This window comes from Anopheles coluzzii, chromosome 3 (assembly GCF_943734685.1).
Source record: "Anopheles coluzzii chromosome 3, AcolN3, whole genome shotgun sequence".
NCBI classification, from domain to species: Eukaryota; Metazoa; Arthropoda; class Insecta; order Diptera; family Culicidae; genus Anopheles; species Anopheles coluzzii.
In genome coordinates, this window is record NC_064671.1 from 6,854,359 (window position 1) to 6,872,833 (window position 18,475).

The following is an 18,475-nucleotide window of genomic DNA, read 5'->3' on the forward strand; positions in this document are numbered from 1 at the left end:
TGCCACAAAATGTAAGGCTTTATTAATTACGCCATGACCACACACAAGCGGGGATTTTAGTTTATTAGTCAACACTGTATCAAGTGTAATATTGATTTTGATCACCATCGTTTCAATAGAAAAAGTCAATTATTTTATCAAATATTTACCAAAGCGGATCACTTTAATTAAAAGCACAGTTTTTTTTATAGCGATTAATCTACCACTGACCTCTTGCGCTTCATTACACAAATCCGATACATCTATGACCGCCATGTAACATTATTAGCTCACAAAATCTCGTTCATTGTAACCACGGCACTGTGGTCACTGTTAATATCGCCGCGAGCGGTTACCACCGTAACCATGGAACTACCATCGCAACTCCACCCCTTTTATTCTACCGCACTGATTCGCCAAACCTAATAACAGCGAGGTTAACCGACACTACAATCCACTAAAATGATGCCGACCATCCCTCTGTCTCTCTTTGTGTACATCAAACGACGCTGCTCGATACACCCATCAATCGGATACAGCCGTCCGGTGTTAAGGCTATTGGGTGAGAGATTGCGATAAGGAAATTCACGCTGGTGGGGCTTTATGATCATCCGCCGCGAGAACGTGTCCGTCGATCGTGATAAGCGGATTAATTACGCCATCGCATCATCTCCCAATTAAATGGTAGCGTGAAAGAGGGGCTTTGTGCGAACACAAGGTTCCAGACGGGGCGAATATTTCACTAACGAACGAACGATGATCCACCGTGGGTCATGAACGTGTGTGCACCGTAAAATCCAGTATCTCGTCACCGTGATTGAATCGGAATTAAACCAACCGGTGAAACAGAGCAAAAAAAAAAACGGAGATAAATTTATACGCACCACATGCGGTTAAAACGATTCATTAACCCCAGTTGTGAGTGGAGATTAAGGTGTGATGGGATTTTTAAGGCTTTTTATTTAATACATTTATTTTTTTGTGGAACATGATAGTAAGCTACATAATCTGTATTCAACATATTTATTAAAAGCAGGATTTTCAATATTATCACTGCAAAATGGGAAAATCACATTATTCTTCATATGCGCCTAAATATATGCAACCCACATCGCATTCTCGGTCAAACGCTGATATCGATTTTGGTCAACCAATTTACTCAACACAACCTCAAACCAAAGGACAATGTTGTAAACACGAAACACGCTAAGAGCTGTTTTCCGGTTGCTAATTCCTGGGTTTGTGTCCATTCGTGCATCCAAAGCAGTCAGCCTGAATCAAACGTGACGCTTCGCTCAAACAACAGCTGGCTTGCGCCGTTCAAAAGACCATCCCAAGCGTTAGTTTCCTTTCAGCTCACACACCCCCCGCCCCAGCTCCGACACTGAATCGACAATCAGGAAACAGAAAGCTCCAAATCCGGTGGTGAATGAAACTTTTTCCCGCCCCTTCTCCGAGAAAAGGGCTCCCTTATTACGAGGCCGAAGTTCACAGGCGGGTTCACTGCAAACCGCAAAGTTAAGCGCGTTTGTTCGGTCCCTTTCATCAACCCAAAGTGGGGGGGGGGGGAGGGGGAGAGGAGTTTCCCAACATCGGAAGGATAAACCGTCGGATCTCAAACGAAGCATCCCGCCGGGTTTAACAAAACTTGAAACATCGCGTTGCTAGCTGAAGAGGGCAGGGGCGCACGGGGTGCGGTTTAGAATTTCGCAAAATACCGCACCACGGCAAGAGACCGCTGGCGAACACGCGCGAAGCAGAACACATCTTTACAAGCTCACCAACGGCACCAGCAAAAGAAGAAGAGAGAGCACCGGTGCGAACGAGAAGAACAGCAGCAAGCCACACCATTCCTTGCAGCACGGCCTTGGCCTCGGTTTTAACCGCTCGCGGGTATGCACGGGCACAGAACAGAACAAAAGGCAATCCCGCGGCTGTCGCATTCGGAGCGACGCGAGGCGTCACCAGAACGGTAAAGTGAAAGGATAACGAAATACAATAAAAAGTGTAGTAGTATGTGTATGTGTGCTGTTCGCGGTGCTGCCCTGGTACATTGGGAAAATGGAGACATTTGCAAGCGTTCATTTATTTATTCATTTATTTATTAGATGCTTATGTGCACGTGTCGGGGACGAGCGAGCGTTACGGAGCGAATGTGTTTTGAGGTGGTAGGGCTAGAGGATTGACCCTATGGTGCATAAAATTACCCATTTCTGCATGGACCTGCTGCTAGCCTTGTGCCAGAGTTATGAGTGGTCGATGATGAAAGCTTCAAAATGGAAGAACATTTATTTCCAATGCGACTTGAACTCTGAATCTTTAATAAAGCAGATGCAAAACATTTCGTGAGCGCACGATAGCTTTGTCAATATTTGGTTCAATTTCAAATGTGCAATAGTCACTCTTAAACTCCCACCTAAAGCAGTGATTCAATGGAGAAACAGTCTAGAACTCCCAGCCAAACACCACCGGAGGACGTGATTTGAAAGCTGATTTCAACTCAACAATCAACATCAAAGACGGTAACGATAAACAAAGCACCGGATACGAAACGTTTAGAGCACACATTTGACACATGCAATTGATTTGGTAAATACTTCAACCTCCAGAACAATAAAAAACAACCACCCCGACACCCGGCAGCTTAACACCAGGCAGACAAATAAAAGGTTCCGCCTGACAAATAGCCGTCCTGCTGGCATGCTGGCAGAATGATTTGCATCGAAACAGTTCGGAAAGTGTGGAAGAACGGAAACAGAGGCACTGATGGGTTAGAGAACAAAAGGCCACCAAAGGCTGGCACAGCCACCAGCAGAACAATGGGGCCGAGCATTCCGAGCTCAAACGGCAACAACATACCGAGCCTTTATTTGACTTATGCTTCAGGGTTGGTTTCAAGTATGTATCCACTGCGTTTGCTCGCTCGCACCTAACTCAAGCCCTTCTTCTCGCGATTCCCCCCGCAATGTATTGTTGTGTGAAGTTTGCTGAGGCGTGGAAAACCCATCGGCCACTTGCTTCAAAGTGCCAAATTTGACAGCATTTCTATCCACTCAGTGTGTCTACCCATCTTTTTCCCGTCAAACATCGAGATCGTCGCAGTGGCAGCAAAATCATTGCCAGAATCGCAACAAAAAGCTCCCTGAAAACGTTGTCACATTGTGGCAATTTTCGGTGTACATTCTTCACGGTGGCAAAATCACGGCCAACATTCCATTTTCACATTGCACGGTCGTCGTCGTCCGAGGCGAACATACCACTGCTGAAGCGTGCCACTGATTGGGCGCATTGCATGAATGTTGAATGTTCGTCTTCGATGGCGGGAAGCAAACGGCCGCCGTCCCAATGTGCGAAGGTGTGTCACATTCCTCGTGTACACCGTCGTCGTCTTTTTTCCAACAGGTGAGCAATTGCACTGAGTGTGGGGGAAGCTTTTTTTTTTGGCAACCCTGTTGTGTTGAGAATTGGTCACACAGATTCCAACAGGAATCCAACTGTGCGCGATGCGAGAAGTGAATCGTTCCGCCTGAAAATGGTCGTTCTTGCGTGAGGGTGGAAATAGGTAAAAGTGTATGTTGAGTGGGTAAGTAAGCTCTCATTAAAGCTCAGTTTCGTTGGTGTGGGAGTACAATTTTCAACAAAAATGTAGACGTAGAGCCTATTAAGGTGGATACCATCTAAGGAGCAAACTTGACTTGAACACAAACTGCAAAGAAGCAAGCAAAATTTTTAGGATTTGCGAGAATTCCAAGACACACACAATTACTGAAATATCTTACTGAGAATGGTGTGTTTATCTTAATTTAATTTGAAAGCAACCTACAAAAGCTTCGAATAATTTCAATTATCAATTAGAAAAACAGGAAAAATAAACACAACAACTTTATCTGGAAAAATCCTCGCTTGCATGACTTACAAAAGGCATTCCAACTTCCCGAAGCTTTTCCACTCTCCGGGACAAATGCAGTGGGCAAAAACTCGGAACAAAACAAATCCACCACCATGCAATATAGTTCCGGAGCGGTAAGTGAAAAACTAGTATCATTCACCCCGAGCTCCCGTCCTGTTCCCCCAGCCGGTCCCGATCACCTGCCCATTCTTTGCGGTGGTCTATTTACTCACTGCACTCCCCATTGTCCGATTGGAGTGCCATTCGTTTGCAGACCCACTTGGACGCAAGCCGCAGTTTGTCCACTGGCTCGGGCTCGTTGCAAGAGCGCTATTGCTACCGGCCACAGGCACACAGGCCTCCCGTGTCTTAGTGTCCGTGTGAAATCCTTGGAGAAAATTCTCCAAACAATACCGCAAACCGCCCAGCCATTCGGAGTAAGCAATTTGAATAATAATTTAAATTTGTTTTCCTACATGTTCTACCCGAAGCCGGTAGTGACCGGGAGACAATGTCTAATGCACAACGAAAATAGCGCCCCAACATTCCTGGTGAAACAACTCCGGGCCAGATCCTTCAGGACACTGACACCGACAAAGCGCAAACAATTTTCCTTCGCCCATCCCCAGCTCGGTACGGTACGGGCAAGCCCTGGATTAGGGAGGCAAAAATTCGTTACGGGGTAAACTTTTTGCATCAGCCGTTTGGCTCTCCCGTTGGATTAAGACACTCGTAAATCATGCACAGGTCTCGACAAGGCACACCTTTGTGGGCCAAAAAAAACAAAAGAAGTAGCAAAACAGCATTATATTTGAAGAGAAAAACAAACAAACAAAGGTTACACAAACTGAGAGCGAGCTTTAGCCTACTCGATGCCGTCACTTCCTTCCCAAAAACGGGAGGTTGTTGTGCTTTCCTTTCGTTAAAATTCGATTTTCAATCAAATTGAGCTTCTGCGCTGCCATTATACCTTCGAGCGATTGGTTGTTTCGGGGAATTGTTGTGCACGAGGGCGCATGCAGGTGTTGTTGTTTTGCTAGGGTGTAAGCAATCGGCAAACGATGACCGGGGCTGGGTGATGGAACCTTCCGCGAATTTGATTTTGGAACTTCGTTAAACATTTATGAGCCGAACGCATATGGGGCCGTTATTGAAAAAGGGGAACATTCATCCGTTATTGACGGTATGCACGACGACTCGTTCCTGATGTACTGAACGATGGAAGAGGACTTCATTTCATATGTTTGAGAAGCAATTGATTCCATGTTGATGTTCCTTGGAAGCATGTTTGCTCAAAGTTTCATCCAAGAGTGGTTAGCTTTGCAATATTTGAATCGTTATTGTGGATGAGTACATTCATCAGTTGGAAATTGAAGTACATTGTCGTAGAATAAACCTTAAAAATAATGTAACAATTTATCACAAAATCTATCTAAAGCACCTTCATCTTTGCCTTCAAAGCGTGCGCATCCTACATGGTTTGCCGAAATTGAACGATTTTCACCTGCTCCCTATTCACCACCAAAGATGCAAGCCCTAGCAGGTGAATGTTAATGCGAACACAACCTCCCATTACCCACGCACTCATAAAATATCAATTACCTTCAAGGAACGTGCCTTCACCGACCCAGCAAGCTTGCCTCTTGTGCGCTCCCTTCGATTGGCCCACGGGTACTGGCTTGCCGATCAGCTAATAGCGCTTGCCTCGGTTCACGCCCAGCATCCCCAAAATATTACACCAAAACGAGCTTTAAACGGGGCGAGTCCTGCTGAAAATTGCGCCCCGTAATGTGTCCCCCCCCCCCCCACACGATGAAACGGCACTGTGGCGGCTCCCGCGGGGTCGAAAGACCTTTTTAGTTTGCCTTGCGACCGTGACTCATGTAGGCATAATTTAATTTATATGCCACGGCGCATCGGCAGCCACCGTTCCGGACCGGTGCACTCCACTCCACCCTAGCGCCACTTGCCGAAACAATCCATCCGCGTCCGGGCTTTAGGCAGCGCAACGCTTTAGGCAAGGCGCACCAAAAAAGATACATTTTGTTTTCTCATATTGATGCCGACGCGTCACGTTTGAGCGATTCCCCATCTCTCTCGCTCTCTCTTGCTCGCTCGGAGAAGTTGCGTCACGGGGTTGAAAGTGAACAGCGGCGCGAAGGAAGGAAGCAGGAAGATGCTTGTCTTACAAGGCGCCAAAAACCGCTCAACGCTGGCGGAAGCATTGTTTGTGACGAGATGAGTAAACGTTTCACTCAAAGCCCGGAATCCTAGACAAATATTTTATTATGTTTGTCAGCCTGCCATGCGCTTTGGGGAGGGACGAGGGCGAAAGAGAGAGAGAGAGAGAGAGAGAGCGGAAGTGTTTGGTAAACGCTGTGGTACTGTGTTTTGCATGTTGCCATGATTGACAGAATTCGTAACAATCTCCGGCCGGTGTATGGTTTCATTTACACGGCGAACGATACTGACATGGATGATATTAGAAAATGCCGACGACCGGCGATGATGGTTAACGGATTAAGCTTTGCCGGCTAGAAAACTGAGAAAGCTTCTTCAACGCTGGTGACACAGGTGAACATTGATGCTCAAAGTAAGGCGCTCAAGCATTTTGTAATTTAATTAATTTGAAACTTTTGTGTGTTGTTCGCGATTTGGGAAAATATCTCCACATGAAACTGCAAAAAATATATTCTCTCTCTGCGAGAGAGTCTTTTCACCATTAAACAATATGTTTGCTCACAATTTAAACACAATTAATATTGATTACGTCCAATAATCTAATTTAAGAAAGGCTTCTTCGTGCTCTCATCCTTCCACGAATTGACAGCCAGCAAGATAAACACTGTGGATTATAAACTCACTCATCAAGCCGAGCCAGCGGGGGGGAAGGTTTGCCTTTGCTGCGTTTGCTTGCGAGCCTGGTGTTTATCTTTTCAACTTTGCCCCGTACTTGCCGCACCCGGTTATGGCTGATTATACAGTCAATTTTGTGCAAATGGGTTGTAATGGAGCCTGCAAGCCTTCGTGATGATAATGACGACGATGCTACTGACGACGACGATGATGATGATGATGATAAATTACCCACCAGCCAGTAAATGCTTTGTTTGATGTGTGTTGAACGGCAACTGCTGACTGTGTGTGTGTGTGTGTGTGTGTGTGTGTGTGTGTGTGTGTGTGTGTGGAGGATGAAACGCGAGGAAGTTTGAAAATCTCTTTAAAGACACCAGGCGCCTCCATCCGGCTTTAAGCTGTAAGCCACCGTGCGCCTCCATCGCCAGCAAATGTAGCAGGCCATTATAATTAGTCCATTTTCTCGCTCTCTTTATTTTGTTTTACTACGAGCGTGTTCCACGAGATGCCAACAAGTCCAAAAGTAGAAGCCAGCCCACTCCAACAGCTTTTGCGCGTTTAAATTTGTCCCAGTTCAGCCATACATCCGCATCTCGCACCGGCACCAGACCGGGACTAAATTTAGCAAATCGATAAAGATAACAAAATGATAGGTTTCAGCTTATCCCTCCCACTCGTGCCCTTTTGCTGTCCAGCTTTTTCGCTCTATCCTTTTCGGTCCGGGCCGGCACTTCGAAGCGCATGAAGAACGACCACATGTCAACGTGTGCGGGCACGGAATGCATCACACAGACGGACCGGGCGCAATCCAATCCGTATCAACAAGTTTATTGCTTTCCGGAGAATTAACACACACACACAGGCAGAGACGCACGCACAATAGTACAGTCAGTCTCTTCGCCCCCATAAATACACCAAATAACGACCGGATGCTTCCGAGCTTTCGGGACGATAAAGCCATCGGGAAGGCAAGCTGTGCGGGTCAAACCATTGCCGCACGGGACGGATCGTCAAGGCTCGTTCCTTCCGCTCCAGCGAATCGAACAACGATCGAACACTTCCGTTAGAAAATTTGTCGAATTCCATTCCGATGCTGGCTGGTGCAGGGGGGGTTAAGTGACGAAAGGACGGAGAGCAAAAAACACTGTCTTTCCTGCTGCCGCGTACAACGAAAGCGCAGTTATGCACATCCGGCCGGCATTGTCCGAAAAGCTCCATCAGCTGCACGACACAATGAAGGGGCCAGGCGTACAACAAAACCACCGCTCGATATGTATGAATTCCACCGGACTCATCAGATTTGCATAAAAGCATCGGAGCGACCGGAGTTCATAAATCGCACTGGCAAAGGCCATTTTCTAAAGAGTCAGTCGCCGTTGCAGCTGGTTGGGAGTGAAGGTTATTCGGGGATGATTCGAAAAAGAGAACAAACCAGGAAAAATAAAAATCAAACCATGGATTTTGACATTGATGGTCATAGAGTGTAACAGACTAGGTTGAACATGAATGCCAGATTAGTGGAAAATAATCCAACCAAGGGGCGAAAAATGGAAAGTTCATTGAATACAAATGATCGCATGAAAGGAGATTGAAGGCCCATTTGTTCGAAGGAACCAAAAACTTAAATTGAAGGCGTGAACGTGTTACATAAAAATGGAATAACGATGCAAACTTTCCATCGGAGAATATTTCAAATCTCACCTCCCAGCTTCACTGTGCAATCATTTATCAGTGGTAAACCTCAACAACGCTCCTCCTCCTCGCTCCTCCTCTTCGCTGTTCATCACAAATCACTTAAATCGATAAACCCATTATCTACCCTTGGCCAGCTTATTGCCCTCAACGACACCACACAGCGAAAAAGTTCGAGCCAGCGCCAGAAGAGGTTGAAACTAATTTGCCAACCAATCTTTTTGTCTTTTGTGCTCTGATCGTCTCCCTTGGTTGGTGTTTGCTGCACCACAGCAAGCAAGAAGCTGCTGAAGAAGGTATCGGCAACAAATTAGACGTCGAGATGAGGCGAGGGGAGGGGGGCGAGAAAAGTTTTCCATTTAACCCCGGGACCCGAGAACAACTGCGAGAATAATGCTGATGCTGGTGCAAAAGCTACCGCCGAGACAAGCAGCACCGTTGGCGTGTAAATGAACCGCAAACGTTAACTGAACCGAGCCGTTTTCGAAAGGATTGCGAGCAACACTCGAAATCAATCGATACGGTAAGAGAATACGTTTTTATTTTTTTGCGCCAGCACAAGTGTGAACTGTTTCGGAGTATTCGAAACGAATGAACGCTTTGTATAAAATGATGCCAATTTTTCATTTGCATTCTTTAGAAACCGCTACACGAGCCGTTTCGAGTGCCGTCGTGGTTTCAAGGGGTTTTGCTCGTTTGACCCCGTGCCACCATTAAACCATGTCATTGGCAATCAATTTAACGGTGACCTTTGACTTTTCTGACTTCACATTGCATACTTTTAGGCGCATTTGGTGTGTCTGAACAATTTGATCGTGTTTTATTCAGTCGCTTTTCATTTTTCTCATTAGAATTTCTCAACAATAAGAAAAATTCAATCACTCCTTCCTAACACTAAAGCTTGTCAGCTGTCAGGAAACGAGGCTTACATTATTTTCACCAAACCGACCAATCAATTACCTCACAAATCTCGTTCCTTGCCAAACACGCCTATTGAAACAATAGAATTACACTGTCTCGGCTTGAAGAAGCATCGTGCAACACTGTGAAACAAACCAAAAAGCGCTTGCTGCTCAATCATTGCCGCACTTTTTCGCGTTCACGTTTAGTGACAGGACAAGTCCGTGTCTGAATTATGACCAAGCGGACCGCAGAGCTCTTCGGCCCTTAAGCGACCAGTTTATTCAATGAAGCTCGCATAATCTGATTCATTCAATATTAAGTTAGTGTTGGTGTGTTTTCATGCTGTGTTTTTGTGCGATTCCCTTTTGCGCAACGTGATTGCGGCAAAGGACGAGAAAAGATTTGGACAGAAATAGTGGCTAAAAGGGAGCAAGTAAGTTGAGCGTTTTTCTTCCTCCCGTTTCCTTTCGCTTCTCGTCGGCAGAATACTTGACAGCACCAATTTCATGCATGATTGCGCACCGTGCGTTGGGACGGACAAACCAACCGGTGCCGAATGAAGGCACGCCGGAGCTGGGATAAGGGTGTAAATGCTGTGTTTTGCTGCACGTTTGGTGACCTATTCGGCGGTGGGAAGTGCCATGGATGAAGGCAGCGCAAGGAATGGACGAACCATTTGTAAAGGCAAGACCGAGTTTCGCACAAAACTTTGCCCCAACAGCGCTGCTTTACATGACATGTGTTTCTTGAGCGTCGCTATTGATGGGAAATGGGTTAAAGTTTCGGATAAATGAACCATCGTTCGTTCAAGGTTGGCTGGTGGGGAGTTTAATTTTCACCCAAACAGTGGGGTGAAAGGTTTGAAAGGGTCCGAAGGGCTTTAAGTATTTGACAGGTCATTTTCGAGCTCACAATCGACTTTGTCGAGAAGGTTGTGATTTAAAATAAAAATCAGAAATGCTTAGTTTGGCTTGTGGCTCTAACAAACGCCTAAAGTTATGCTTTACGTAAAGCATTGCTAAATGAAAGAGCTTTTCTGCTCGTAGTACTGCTCTAATTTTGTACACTTTTACTCTCACCTCCATAACATCAGAAACATTGTTACATTTTGTTTTTTCCATGATGAATCTTCTTCATTTTCTCTACCAAATCGTGTCCAATCTTCTTTTTCTCGCCGTCATCGCCGGGCCATCAATTATTATGGGCAGCATTTTGATTACAAGTCAATCACTTTTTATGTTTAGCATGTTTTTAACAATGTCAATCTTCCTTCATCCTCATCATTCATCCACTTCTTGCGGTTCAGAAGTTGTTTTTATTTTGTGGGGTTTTTTGGGTTATTTTCAACCGCTTTCTCGTAACTCCTTAATGATCGTTTGCTACCCGGTGACATTTTATTCCTTGGTGCTGTAGTCCTCATTAGTGAAATGAATGTTTCACCTCCTCCCACCAAGGCTCGTTTTTTCGGAAATTTCAGTAATTTCGGTACGAACAATCAAGTTGCACGAACGCTCAAAAACAGCAACCAAAATCAGGTTCATGTTTCGCCGACCCTTGAGGCCCGATTATCGAAAAGCCACCGGTAAACCAATCGGTCAAACGTGCTGCAGCAAAGCCTCCAAAGCCCACCACACAAAAACCACCATGCTCGCTTCATCAACTCTGATTTCTGCCGGCGTACGGCTTGTAATCAATTCTTTTGACGGCGCTGCGTGGTGAAACTTTAGCATGCTGATCCGTCTTTTGTGCGAAGCATTTCGGTACCATCGCACAAGATATGCCTTACCTCAGACGGACACTAAAGTAATGGAAACATCTCAACCGTTGGATGCTTCCATATTCATCATCAAAAACAAAACCGAAAAATGCTGAACAACCAACAACCCCCGCGGCAATCGTAATCAATAATCGAACGCAAACTTCGAGCCCTTTCGCAGCAATTCGGCGCTGTTGTTTTGTTTGCTACATTTTGTGCAAAATTTTCACCAATTCCCCGAAGTGCTCGATGCTCGGGGGTATGGACAAGTAAAAATAATCTAAAACAACCTGCACCTTGCAAGCGGCTCTTACATTGCTTAAGATTAATGTTACTTTGAAACATCGACAGTTTGTACTTCGGCCGTCCCTCAGCAAGCTCACTCACCTAATGGAGCAAGATTAATTCTTCTCTTGGTACGGGCAGAAAGGAAAAACTTGCCCAACCAGTCCATCATACTGGAGGCAAAAGGCAAAACAAAAACCAAACCGACACCATGTCACCACATAAAACCAAAGCATATCACAATCACCAAGAAGGATTGGGCTACAGGCCGCTGAAAAAAAAGGAAAGGAAAATCCATAACGCACTTAAAGACACGATAGCGTCCATCCTACCAAAAGGTGACTGGCAAAGGAGTCGACTCAGCCCAGCAGGAATAGGGGGAAAAAAAGGTTCACGGCACCGGTGCCAAATTTATAGCGAAACTTTTTAAATTTGACGCCCGCGTTATAGTGATGGCTGCCCCCGGGGGTGGTTGGTATAGGCGCGGAGGAATTCAATTTGTTTCTTACGGTTCTTGCCTTTTCCCCTTCAGCGCTTCTTTCGAAAGGTATGCGAAGTTGATAATGTTTCCTCTTTCTTTATTGCTTTTTATTGTGATTTGCAGTATGCAAAATGGTGCCATTCGGTGGGACGTTTTATTGGACTTGTGTTTCTTTTTCGAGGAAGGGTCTGAAACGGTTACCATTGGCGGTGCACTTGGAAGCAGGAAGCGCCATCTGTTGGTGCAGTTGCAGAAGTTTTTGCACATAATTTTATAAAACTGTTTAAAAGAAGGTGTGCTGTGGCGTAGTCATAATTGGGTTCCTATCCTTTCTGATGAAAAATGCCCCTTTAATAGTGACACAATAATGCTCACCTTTAAAATTAGATTAATTTGAGACATTTCTTGTGTTAAAATCGATAAAAAAGCGTGCAACAAACTGAAAAGGCATTTAGCTGTAAACCATTTGCATACCTTCAGGCGTTTACCACCAACGAGCTAACGAGAAATATCAGACAACGACAGTAGAACTCTATTTACAAATAAATCACATCTTCTATAGGTTCGAAAGCTCATTACTGAAATATGATACAGAATAAATATAATAAACTACCCCTTACTTCTACCAGCGCTGATCCTAAACCCCGTCGGAATGAAAGGTTCGCAATAAGAACCCCTGAACGCGTGCTTCTGCTGCCGTGATACTTCTCCGCTGACATTTAATACTGTACACGTTCCTGACACACACACACACACACACCAAAACAATCCTTTTCTGTTGCTGGTGAGCTTGTTGCTTCTTCACAATATCAGAAACCTTCCTCCCCCAAGCTCTGCCGAAACCCACAACAAAAGGGTTAGTGGATTGATTCACAAGGGTCAATTTCATCACTCTGCAATCTCACAAACCCTTATCCCCAGCAATGTCGCTGACAAACGACCCCTTTTTTGTGTGTATGCGTCTATCTGTCATGGAATACCATCCGGATGGCAGCATTTTGTCAACCCGATTGGACTCAGCCAAACATGGCTTTTATTTATCTATTTGTTGACACAACCATATGCTCTTCATCATCCTTCGATTATGGTTTGGCAGCTCTCGCAAGGTGATACACTGTACGTTGGGCGTTTGCATGTAACAGACAATGTTTGAAGTACCAAGGAAACTATTCAGCCCATTTCATTGGTGAATGTTTTTCGTCTAATAATGGGCATTGTTTGTGATGTTGTTGGCAACATTCACTTTCAACATCATAAAACGCGTTCCATTGAACTTCACAAATAGACCTTCTTGAGACACATTTCCTCCGAACTCATCACTACGCATTCAGCCATTGAACTACCGTTGCCAGTTCGTAAAATAAGCCGATCGTCTGCTTTCACAGTCGAGCTCATGTTTCATCATGGTGATGATTGGAATGCTTAAGCAGAGTTGCACACAGTCACCCAACAGTCCCCGTGTTAGCTTTTAGCTTTGGTGGAAAATTACTTTCCTCTTTTGCAATCACACCACCCATTTGTCATGTTTACCAGTACTGTGGAGGCTCATTTTGCTGATGGAAGAAGCGGAACACAAAGTCCCGAAAATACTCTCCCACCACCCTCCCCATAAGTAGGTGGTAATGGTGGAAATGGCATCCGCAGAAACACATTCCTTTGTGGATCCATCATCGTTTTGGGCGAAGCAAAAACAAGCCCCAACTTCCACCGAAGAAACACAAATGCTCCGTCTGAGCCGTCCTGCCCGCTCAGAAACCAACGCACGCTCATTAATCGTGGCAGAAATGGTTGCCGAAAAAGATGAAGAATGTGCCGAAGAATTTTTACACAAACACACATATTTTGGCCACATGGGTTGGCATCGAAACAACAACAGCAAAGAAGGCCACACAGACAGACACAGCAATTGTGGCGCAAAACGCGTTGTTGAGCACATTAATTGAAATTTCGCTTAAAGTGAGTACGTTTTCAGGAGAAGGGAGCAAGAACTTGAAGGTTGCCTCTGCTGGAAGATGAATAAACTTAAGTCAATATTGAAATAAGTTTCGTCTGTTTTTGGGTGAGCAGAAGCGCGTTCCTTTGAAGTTCATTACCTTCGCTTGGCTTGATTTTTCCCTGCGCCGTGTGCTACCTTTTTTCTATTTTTAAAGCTTTTTTGTTGCTACAAAACATAACACACTGTGCAGCACAATTCTGCTCAGCGCCAATCCAGTTCTAGCTTGCCTTCGAGCGCTTCAGCTAAGTGGTTACCCAAACGCAATTAATGCGGTGCGCTTTTTATTTCACTTCCAGGTACCAATTATGCTGCGTCCGTTTCCGTTGTGCTCGGTGGATGAACAACGAACGATACATTTTTTTTTGGCGAATGTTGCCTACCGGTGGGGCTTAATTTAGGTTACAAATTTCATCACCCACTTTTTTGTTGTTTGCAATCGGCCAACATTAATCCACAAAATATTTTCCCAGCCACTCCGGCCCCTCGAAGATGGGAAAAGAGTAAAATTACTTCAACTAAACGATGCAGCACGCTTCCTCCCTTCCGAGAAGTTTGGTTCCGTTATTTTTTTGGTTGTAACCCTCCATTGTTAATATGAAAAGAGGTGTTTTGTTTTTCTTTTTCCTTGCCATTTGCAACAAGTGTGAAGCGTGTTAATGCGTGCAAAGAAAAAGGGAAAATATGAAGTTGCTGGCCCCGTTCTCGCCCTTTGCTTCTCGTAATGAAGGATAAGAACGAACGGGCGCTTCTCCTGCCGCGCGTAAATAACTTTTGCAAATATTTGCTGCCCATGGTTTTTGGTTTTATTTTTCTTTTCTTGCTCTTCTTCACTGATGCATACCCATATATTTGCCCTCAGCAAATAGTATGCGGAAAGGTTTGCTTAAAGATTGCAGCCCCGGTTGTGTTTGCATTGGGATCGAAATTTGGTTGCTGAGGGAATTACGTATGCTTTTCCTGCTCGTAAGCTAATATTGGCTTTATTCGGCAATCATACTGTACAAAGGTGCTGTGCAACAATTGTTTTATTGAAGCGGATATACAATTATTTCCATTGAAATTCCTCCATTGATAGTTATTTTGCGGTTTTTAAGCTTAGAAAACTCCACACACACAGAACACATACCGACATCCAATAAGCACTGCTCATCGCAACCGTGGAAACACGACCACCTGACGCTGCCCGAGATGGTAATGATGGTGCTGCAGAAAAATGATCGCCCGGCTGATGAATCGTTACATTATTCAGACACCAAGAGACAGCAAAAACACGCTCACAAACTCTCGCTCCAGAGTCGCTGTTGATATTCCACGAATCTTCTTCCGCTGGCTCGTGGCTGCCACGAGACAGATTGCATTATTGATGGTGCTTTTATTATCATTTCCCCAAGATTTGCTATTCCATCGCACCGCGCAGCTTCGCGCTCTCTTCGGCTGTGAAAATAATGAACAATAAAAGATACATCTCTGCCGGACAGTAGGGCAGCAATAATTAGGGGAGTACGGCAGACTGAAGTTCAGACAATGCTTGTCTTGATTTGTTCACAGATTTATCTTTCGAGTTGCTTGAATAGCGTTCTAAGTTTTTAATGGCCGTATTAATTTTACAACCGAAAAACGAAGAAGTGTTTTAACAATCCTTTTCCTGCTTACAAAATAACGTCATAAATCGAGTCGACTGTGCAGGCTGATGACGGCCAATGGTACACACTTTGCGGTCACAACTCAAAAACTCCGTCCGATTCCGAGCGTGTTAGAAAAGGCCATCTGCCGTTGACATTACCAGTGGGCAGTCATTTTAACTGCGCCCCTGCCTGTAGTACATAAATTCTCGGAACTAAAATTTCGCCCACCGCTGACAATCAACGAATTTACGACTGGCCAGACCGAAACTGGTTCACCATCACCCGGTTTGATTCACTTACACCCAGTTCGGTTTCACAGGCAGCCCCCAAAAGGATGGCTCGCGCTGGTTGTGAACCGAACCGACTACCGTCCTAATGTCAAGCGAGGTGCAAATCACCACTGTAACATGATGCTTTCCCCGCACACACTTACAGCGACACTACTGCCATCCCACCGCTTTATCCCACTGGGCGCTGGGTAAACTTTACCCGGCTGCTAATCAAATATGAGCTCACTGACACCCGACCATTTGACGCTGGGCAGCCGGGGGAGCTGCATGGGCGTATGCAAAACCATCTCGCCCGCTTGGGCAAACGAGACCACGCCACGCCAATGGATTCAGAGTGCTTCATTACACGCTGCGGCACAGTCAATTCAATTTCGAGCTGATACGTATGCGGGTGTGTGCGGGCTGGGTCAATCATCAATCAGGATCAGCATCAGCGGCGGGTCTGCTGCCCCCGCCCAGGCTCTCGGTATGCATTTTATGAAAGGTTATATGGTTGAAATGGTACTAATGCTGTTTGTGAAATGGAAATAGACCTTAAGGGCTATCCATTTGGTATTTCACAATGAGGCAGTGAACGATGTGAAGTGGTGGTGTGGAAGAGTATATTGAGATTTAAAATGGTTTCCCATACTGTACCGTGCAAGCTCGATGTTCACATTACCTCAATGCAATAAAGGAACATAAAAACATTTTGTTACAGATTAAATATGTAATCAAAATGACAAGAGCCATGTAACTTTAATTTACTACTCTTGTTTACTGATGAACAATTCAGTGCCTCGTTTGAACCTTTCAACGTATGCAACTGCTAGATAAATCAATAAAGCCATGCAGGCTGCATACATTTAGGCGTTTATGCATGCATATCGTAGAATAAATAAAAATCTATACTTCACGATGAAAGTATTGGTCCGGAAGAGCGAACTAGCGGAAATGCTTGCAGATTGGAGGAAAAAATAAAACAAAAACCCTTTATAAAAATAACTCCCCGCCCAATGTGTTGAATGATGAAAACGGAAAACTGTCACTTGCAGTAGAAAGAGCCGTATCCAAATTTCAGGCATGCCGGTGGGATTTGCGGTTAAGCGGAATCTCTCGATGGAGATACTACAAGGAAATGAGATCTATTTTATGTGTGTCAAACAACGTTTTCCATCCTCTTCCTCTAGCCCCCTCTCTCTCTGTCTCTCGCGCTCAGTTGCATAACCACATTGCACTCGAATAATGTTTCATAGGCCAGCGGCATCTGCATGCTCGCCGACAAGTGTAATAAAACAAAAACTGCAACCCAAAACATCCTTGAAATAAGCGAAACATATCCAGGGCGGGGTTCTTTTATTTCTACAAAAATGTTTTATTTGCTTTTGCATGTTTGCCTCCACTTGGCTCGTGGGATGGCCCTTGCTTCGTGTGCTTTCATCATCAAAGCGACAAAACTATAAACATAAACAAACACGCCCCGGCACCGAGATTCATGTTTCGCAATGTTTAATAAACATTTCCCCTTCTTCAAAAGGATTGAGCTTCGTGCGCCGTTTGTAGAGTTTTTTTCTCGTGTTTTGTGAAATATAAATGCGACGGAAATAAGACGAATCTCTTGCGCTGCACTCCGTTATGGAGCAGGATGCAAGGCACATCTTCAAGAGGGGATTTGCGTCAGCAGAGAGCAAACGTTGTATAAAAAAAAACACACTCACACACGCACACGCCAAAGCACACGCTGTGCTGTGTCAAAGCGATGCCATTATTTTGTCATCGCCTGTCAGCCTGGGCCAAATTTAAGGTGAATCCCTGCTTCTCGCAAATGGCTCAACAGGAAATTGAAAGGAACCGTAACCGATCCACTGCGTACGGGGGCGAGCACTACCCCGACCGACCGACTACCGGAAACGATAAATCCGAAAAAAGGGTTAAAGTCTTGGGTGAAAAAGGGGGGGCGTCTGAGAAGGTGAAGGTTTCCTTTAGAAAATCAGATCGAAGCTCTTTCCCGCAGAAGGTTCAAGTAGCTGAAAGGGGTTTTTGAGTCATTTTTCATGGAACTGTTTTCTTTTTTCGTCTTCGTCTTGTTTTGCAGTGGGTGCACGAACGCCAGCCCTAATTGAGTCACTGCACAGTGGAAAGAACGTCAACAATAATGAAACAAAAAAATAGTAAAAATTCAGATTTATTTTTCCATCAACACAAGAATAATTTAAATCTATGAAAATTGAATAACGGAATGCAAAAGGGATTTTTTATTATTTATTTTAAATATTTCGTAAAACATACCTTCCCAAACGATCCACAGTGCAGTAACGAATGGAAAAGGATTGTAAAGAACATTTACGCAAGAGTGTGTGTGTGTGTGTGTCACAAACAAACCCAAATACGAAACGATACTCTGCGCAAACAATAGCGAACCCTTCATCCAAATGGAGCCAAGCTTCTTCACGATTCGCTAAATCACTTCCACGCTTTATTGGGATTTCATAAATTTTATAATCCCGCGTCCCCAACTTAATCCCCGATGGCGACTCGTTTTTTTTTTTGCGTCGAAAAAAAGGCGAAACCTTTCAAGCACCGACCCGATCTGCGGAAGGATGTCGTTTGTGTTGTTTCTCTTCATTTTTTTTTTTGTTCACTCTTCCAGCGAATGGCGACGGAAAATTAGATCGCACCGAGCCGGTGGAAGCGAACGGTGGTTGTACGCCTCGGGGCACTACTTAGCAGCGCGCTCACCGCAA

At 44.8% G+C, this 18,475-nt stretch overlaps 1 protein-coding gene across 4 annotated transcripts in view; it reads right to left on the reverse strand.

Moving 5' to 3' along the window:
* Nucleotides 1-18,475, reverse strand: part of LOC120958517 (potassium voltage-gated channel protein Shaw-like) — a 50,613-nt gene that overhangs the window by 22,586 nt on the left and 9,552 nt on the right. The window lies entirely within an intron of this gene.